This window comes from Phytophthora infestans, genomic scaffold (assembly GCF_000142945.1).
Source record: "Phytophthora infestans T30-4 supercont1.20 genomic scaffold, whole genome shotgun sequence".
Classification (NCBI taxonomy): Eukaryota; Oomycota; class Peronosporomycetes; order Peronosporales; family Peronosporaceae; genus Phytophthora; species Phytophthora infestans.
In genome coordinates, this window is record NW_003303739.1 from 1,680,408 (window position 1) to 1,687,627 (window position 7,220).

A 7,220-nucleotide genomic window follows, 5' to 3' on the forward strand; every position below is an offset into this window, starting at 1 on the left:
GCACCCTGTACTTCACGTAAACTTTTAGCTCTGCAATCCGTCGGCAACATGGTCTCCACGCTTACTTCGTCTGTTGATTTTGGTCTGCCGCCCATCAATACCTGTGGTTCTTGTAGCGATATGGGTCGCCCGCTCGCAGGCTGTGATGCGAGGACGTCCACCACTACCGCTTACAGCGAATCACATATCTAAACTGCCCCGCCAGCGTGAGCACAGCCTTGGCTGTTTGACGAGCCGTCCACGACTACCTGCCCCGACGTAGACAGCTTTCGTCAGTCGTCCACTGTGAGCAGGTAGAAAGTCGAGCTTTGCTGGCCCTGCCGCCCAAGCAGCGGTGGACAGCCCCAGATGAGTGTGAGTATTGCTTCCGAGTCCGTGAAGGGCTTCCCGTGTGTTGTGGTAAACGCGTGGAAGAGTAGCCGTAATCCGATGCCCTTTAGTGTGTGGGCTTGTGTTTTTTCCCAACGTTGTCGCTGTGGGAGGAGGTTGAGTGGTCAGAAGCGTCCCCGTGGCCCTAATGGATAAGGGCATCCGCCTACGAAGCGGGAGATTGCGGGGTTCGAGTCCCGTCGGAGACTTCTCTTTTTGCACACTTCAGATTCTCTTGCCATGAATTCATCCGTTTTGCTCTTCTACGGGCTGTAGCGATTCATGCCGCCTCTGACACTCGCTTTAAACTATTTGCAGTGCGCCCCCCAACTGAAAGGGACCCCGTCCCGGATGATGTCGCTATGCTCATCCACCGCACCCTGTACTTCACGTAAACTTTTTAGCTCTGCAATCCGTCGCCAACATGGTCTCCACGCTTACTTCGTCTGTTGATTTTGGTCTGCCGGCCCATCAATACCTGTGGTCCTTGTAGCGATATGGGGTCGCCCGCTCGCAGGCTGTGATGCGAGGACGTCCACCACTACCGCTTACAGCGAATCACATATCTAAACTGCCCGCCAGCGTGAGCACAGCCTTGGCTGTTGACGAGCCGTCCACGACTACCTGCCCCGACGTAGACAGCTTCGTCAGTCGTCCACTGTGAGCAGGTAGAAAGTCGAGCTTTGCTGGCCTGCCGCCAAGCAGCGGTGGACAGCCCAGATGAGTGTGAGTATGCTTCCGAGTCCGTGAGGGCTCCCGTGTGTGTGGTAGCGCGTGTATGAGTAGCGTAATCGATGTCTTTTGTGTGTGGCTGTGTTTTTCCCAACGTTGTCGCTGTGGGAGGAGGTTGAGTGGTCAGAAGCGTCCCCGTGGCCCAATGGATAAGGCATCCGCCTACGAAGCGGGAGATTGCGGGTTCGAGTCCCGTCGGAGACTTCTCTTTTGCACACTTCAGATTCTCTTGCCATGATTCATCCGTTTTGCCTTCTACGGGCTGTAGCGATTCATGCCGCTCTGACACTCGCTTTAACTATTGCAGTGCGCCCCCAAACTGAAAGGGACCCGTCCGGATGATGTCGCTATGCTCATCAACGCACCCTGTACTTCACGTAAACTTTTAGCTCTGCAATCCGTCGGCAACATGGTCTCCACGCTTACTTCGTCTGTTGATTTTGGTCTGCCGCCCATCAATACCTGTGGTTCTTGTAGCGATATGGGTCGCCCGCTCGCAGGCTGTGATGCGGGGACGTCCACCACTACCGCTTACAGCGAATCACATATCTAAACTGCCCGCCAGCGTGAGCACAGCCTTGGCTGTTGACGAGCCGTCCACGACTACCTGCCCCGACGTAGACAGCTTCGTCAGTCGTCCACTGTGAGCAGGTAGAAAGTCGAGCTTTGCTGGCCTGCCGCCAAGCAGCGGTGGACAGCCCAGATGAGTGTGAGTATGCTTCCGAGTCCGTGAGGGCTCCCGTGTGTGTGGTAGCGCGTGTATGAGTAGCGTAATCGATGTCTTTTGTGTGTGGCTGTGTTTTTCCCAACGTTGTCGCTGTGGGAGGAGGTTGAGTGGTCAGAAGCGTCCCCGTGGCCCAATGGATAAGGCATCCGCCTACGAAGCGGGAGATTGCGGGTTCGAGTCCCGTCGGAGACTTCTCTTTTGCACACTTCAGATTCTCTTGCCATGATTCATCCGTTTTGCCTTCTACGGGCTGTAGCGATTCATGCCGCTCTGACACTCGCTTTAACTATTGCAGTGCGCCCCCAAACTGAAAGGGACCCGTCCGGATGATGTCGCTATGCTCATCAACGCACCCTGTACTTCACGTAAACTTTTAGCTCTGCAATCCGTCGGCAACATGGTCTCCACGCTTACTTCGTCTGTTGATTTTGGTCTGCCGCCCATCAATACCTGTGGTTCTTGTAGCGATATGGGTCGCCCGCTCGCAGGCTGTGCTGCGGGGACGTCCACCACTACCGCTTACAGCGAATCACATATCTAAACTGCCCGCCAGCGTGAGCACAGCCTTGGCTGTTGACGAGCCGTCCACGACTACCTGCCCCGACGTAGACAGCTTCGTCAGTCGTCCACTGTGAGCAGGTAGAAAGTCGAGCTTTGCTGGCCTGCCGCCAAGCAGCGGTGGACAGCCCAGATGAGTGTGAGTATGCTTCCGAGTCCGTGAGGTCTCCCGTGTGTGTGATAGCGCGTGTATGAGTAGCGTAATCGATGTCTTTTGTGTGTGGCTGTGTTTTTCCCAACGTTGTCGCTGTGGGAGGAGGTTGAGTGGTCAGAAGCGTCCCCGTGGCCCAATGGATAAGGCATCCGCCTACGAAGCGGGAGATTGCGGGTTCGAGTCCCGTCGGAGACTTCTCTTTTGCACACTTCAGATTCTCTTGCCATGATTCATCCGTTTTGCCTTCTACGGGCTGTAGCGATTCATGCCGCTCTGACACTCGCTTTAACTATTGCAGTGCGCCCCCAAACTGAAAGGGACCCGTCCGGATGATGTCGCTATGCTCATCAACGCACCCTGTACTTCACGTAAACTTTTAGCTCTGCAATCCGTCGGCAACATGGTCTCCACGCTTACTTCGTCTGTTGATTTTGGTCTGCCGCCCATCAATACCTGTGGTTCTTGTAGCGATATGGGTCGCCCGCTCGCAGGCTGTGATGCGAGGACGTCCACCACTACCGCTTACAGCGAATCACATATCTAAACTGCCCGCCAGCGTGAGCACAGCCTTGGCTGTTGACGAGCCGTCCACGACTACCTGCCCCGACGTAGACAGCTTCGTCAGTCGTCCACTGTGAGCAGGTAGAAAGTCGAGCTTTGCTGGCCTGCCGCCAAGCAGCGGTGGACAGCCCAGATGAGTGTGAGTATGCTTCCGAGTCCGTGAGGGCTCCCGTGTGTGTGGTAGCGCGTGTATGAGTAGCGTAATCGATGTCTTTTGTGTGTGGCTGTGTTTTTCCCAACGTTGTCGCTGTGGGAGGATGTTGAGTGGTCAGAAGCGTCCCCGTGGCCCAATGGATAAGGCATCCGCCTACGAAGCGGGAGATTGCGGGTTCGAGTCCCGTCGGAGACTTCTCTTTTGCACACTTCAGATTCTCTTGCCCATGATTCATCCGTTTTGCCTTCTACGGGCTGTAGCGATTCATGCCGCTCTGACACTCGCTTTAACTATTGCAGTGCGCCCCCAAACTGAAAGGGACCCGTCCGGATGATGTCGCTATGCTCATCAACGCACCCTGTACTTCACGTAAACTTTTAGCTCTGCAATCCGTCGGCAACATGGTCTCCACGCTTACTTCGTCTGTTGATTTTGGTCTGCCGCCCATCAATTCCTGTGGTTCTTGTAGCGATATGGGTCGCCCGCTCGCAGGCTGTGCTGCGAGGACGTCCACCACTACCGCTTACAGCGAATCACATATCTAAACTGTTCGCCAGAGTGAGCACAGCCTTGGCTGTTGACGAGCCGTCCACGACTACCTGCCCCGACGTAGACAGCTTCGTCAGTCGTCCACTGTGAGCAAATAGAAAGTCGAGCTTTGCTGACCTGCCGCCAAGCAGCGGTGGACAGCCCAGATGAGGGTGAGTATGCTTCAGAGTCCGTGAGGGCTCCCGTGTGTGTGGTAGCGCGTGTATGAGTAGCGTAATCGATGTCTTTTGTGTGTGGCTGTGTTTTTCCCAACGTTGTCGCTGTGGGAGGAGGTTGAGTGGTCAGAAGCGTCCCCGTGGCCCAATGGATAAGGCATCCGCCTACGAAGCGGGAGATTGCGGGTTCGAGTCCCGTCGGAGACTTCTCTTTTACGCACTTCAGATTCTCTTGCCATGATTCATCCGTTTTGCCTTCTACGGGCTGTAGCGATTCATGCCGCTCTGACACTCGCTTTAACTATTGCAGTGCGCCCCCAAACTGAAAGGGACCCGTCCCGGATGATGTCGCTATGCTCATCAACTCACCCTGTACTTCACGTAAACTTTTAGCTCTGCAATCCGTCGGCAACATGGTCTCCACGCTTACTTCGTCTGTTGATTTTGGTCTGCCGCCCATCAATTCCTGTGGTTCTTGTAGCGATATGGGTCGCCCGCTCGCAGGCTGTGATGCGAGGACGTCCACCACTACCGCTTACAGCGAATCACATATCTAAACTGCCCGCCAGCGTGAGCACAGCCTTGGCTGTTGACGAGCCGTCCACGACTACCTGCCCCGACGTAGACAGCTTCGTCAGTCGTCCACTGTGAGCAAGGTAGAAAGTCGAGCTTTGCTGGCCTGCCGCCAAGCAGCGGTGGACAGCCCAGATGAGTGTGAGTATGCTTCCGAGTCCGTGAGGGCTCCCGTGTGTGTGATAGCGCGTGTATGAGTAGCGTAATCGATGCCTTTTGTGTGTGGCTGTGTTTTTCCCAACGTTGTCGCTGTGGGAGGAGGTTGAGTGGTCAGAAGCGTCCCCGTGGCCCAATGGATAAGGCATCCGCCTACGAAGCGGGAGATTGCGGGTTCGAGTCCCGTCGGAGACTTCTCTTTTGCACACTTCAGATTCTCTTGCCATGATTCATCCGTTTTGCCTTCTACGGGCTGTAGCGATTCATGCCGCTCTGACACTCGCTTTAACTATTGCAGTGCGCCCCCAAACTGAAAGGGACCCGTCCGGATGATGTCGCTATGCTCATCAACGCACCCTGTACTTCACGTAAACTTTTAGCTCTGCAATCCGTCGGCAACATGGTCTCCACGCTTACTTCGTCTGTTGATTTTGGTCTGCCGCCCATCAATACCTGTGGTTCTTGTAGCGATATGGGTCGCCCGCTCGCAGGCTGTGATGCGAGGACGTCCACCACTACCGCTTACAGCGAATCACATATCTAAACTGCCCGCCAGCGTGAGCACAGCCTTGGCTGTTGACGAGCCGTCCACGACTACCTGCCCCGACGTAGACAGCTTCGTCAGTCGTCCACTGTGAGCAGGTAGAAAGTCGAGCTTTGCTGGCCTGCCGCCAAGCAGCGGTGGACAGCCCAGATGAGTGTGAGTATGCTTCAGAGTCCGTGAGGGCTCCCGTGTGTGTGGTAGCGCGTGTATGAGTAGCGTAATCGATGTCTTTTGTGTGTGGCTATGTTTTTCCCAACGTTGTGGCTGTGGGAGGAGGTTGAGTGGTCAGTAGCGTCCCCGTGGCCCAATGGATAAGGCATCCGCCTACGAAGCGGGAGATTGCGGGTTCGAGTCCCGTCGGAGACTTCTCTTTTGCACACTTCAGATTCTCTTGCCATGATTCATCCGTTTTGCCTTCTACGGGCTGTAGCGATTCATGCCGCTCTGACACTCGCTTTAACTATTGCAGTGCGCCCCCAAACTGAAAGGGACCCGTCCGGATGATGTCGCTATGCTCATCAACTCACCCTGTACTTCACGTAAGGTTTTAACTCTGCAATCCGTCGGCAACATGGTCTCCACGCTTACTTCGTCTGTTGATTTTGGTCTGCCGCCCACCAATACCTGTGGTTCTTGTAGCGATATGGGTCGCCCGCTCGCAGGCTGTGATGCGAGGACGTCCACCACTACCGCTTACAGCGAATCACATATCTAAACTGCCCGCCAGCGTGAGCACAGCCTTGGCTGTTGACGAGCCGTCCACGACTACCTGCCCCGACGTAGACAGCTTCGTCAGTCGTCCACTGTGAGCAAATAGAAAGTCGAGCTTTGCTGACCTGCCGCCAAGCAGCGGTGGACAGCCCAGATGAGGGTGAGTATGCTTCAGAGTCCGTGAGGGCTCCCGTGTGTGTGGTAGCGCGTGTATGAGTAGCGTAATCGATGACTTTTGTGTGTGGCTATGTTTTTCCCAACGTTGTCGCTGTGGGAGGAGGTTGAGTGGTCAGAAGCGTCCCCGTGGCCCAATGGATAAGGCATCCGCCTACGAAGCGGGAGATTGCGGGTTCGAGTCCCGTCGGAGACTTCTCTTTTGCACACTTCAGATTCTCTTGCCATGATTCATCCTTTTTGCCTTCTACGGGCTGTAGCGATTCATGTTGCTCTGACACTCGCTTTAACTATTGCAGTGCGCCCCCAAACTGAAAGGGACCCGTCCGAATGATGTCGCTATGCTCATCAACGCACCCTGTACTTCACGTAAGGTTTTAGCTCTGCAATCCGTCGGCAACATGGTCTCCACGCTTACTTCGTCTGTTGATTTTGGTCTGCCGCCCATCAATTCCTGTGGTTCTTGTAGCGATATGGGTCGCCCGCTCGCAGGCTGTGCTGCGAGGACGTCCACCACTACCGCTTACAGCGAATCACATATCTAAACTGCCCGCCAGCGTGAGCACAGCCTTGGCTGTTGACGAGCCGTCCACGACTACCTGCCCCGACGTAGACAGCTTCGTCAGTCGTCCACTGTGAGCAAATAGAAAGTCGAGCTTTGCTGACCTGCCGCCAAGCAGCGGTGGACAGCCCAGATGAGTGTGAGTATGCTTCAGAGTCCGTGAGGGCTCCCGTGTGTGTGGTAGCGCGTGTATGAGTAGCGTAATCGATGTCTTTTGTGTGTGGCTATGTTTTTCCCAACGCTGTGGCTGTGGGAGGAGGTTAAGTGGTCAGAAGCGTCCCCGTGGCCCAATGGATAAGGCATCCGCCTACGAAGCGGGAGATTGCGGGTTCGAGTCCCGTCGGAAACTTCTCTTTTGCACACTTCAGATTCTCTTGCCATGATTCATCCGTTTTGCCTTCTACGGGCTGTAGCGATTCATGCGCTCTGACACTCGCTTTAACTATTGCAGTGCGCCCCCAAACCTGAAAGGGACCCGTCCGGATGATGTCGCTATGCTCATCAACGCACCCTGTACTTCACGTAAACTTTTAGCTCTGCA

At 55.1% G+C, this 7,220-nt stretch overlaps 1 non-coding gene across 1 annotated transcript; it reads left to right on the top strand.

Moving 5' to 3' along the window:
* Positions 1 to 502: 502 nt before the first annotated feature.
* PITG_27319 lies at positions 503 to 578 on the top strand. Its single transcript has one exon. It is a non-coding gene; the product is annotated as a tRNA-Arg (tRNA).
* The last annotated feature ends 6,642 nt before the right edge of the window (positions 579 to 7,220 follow it).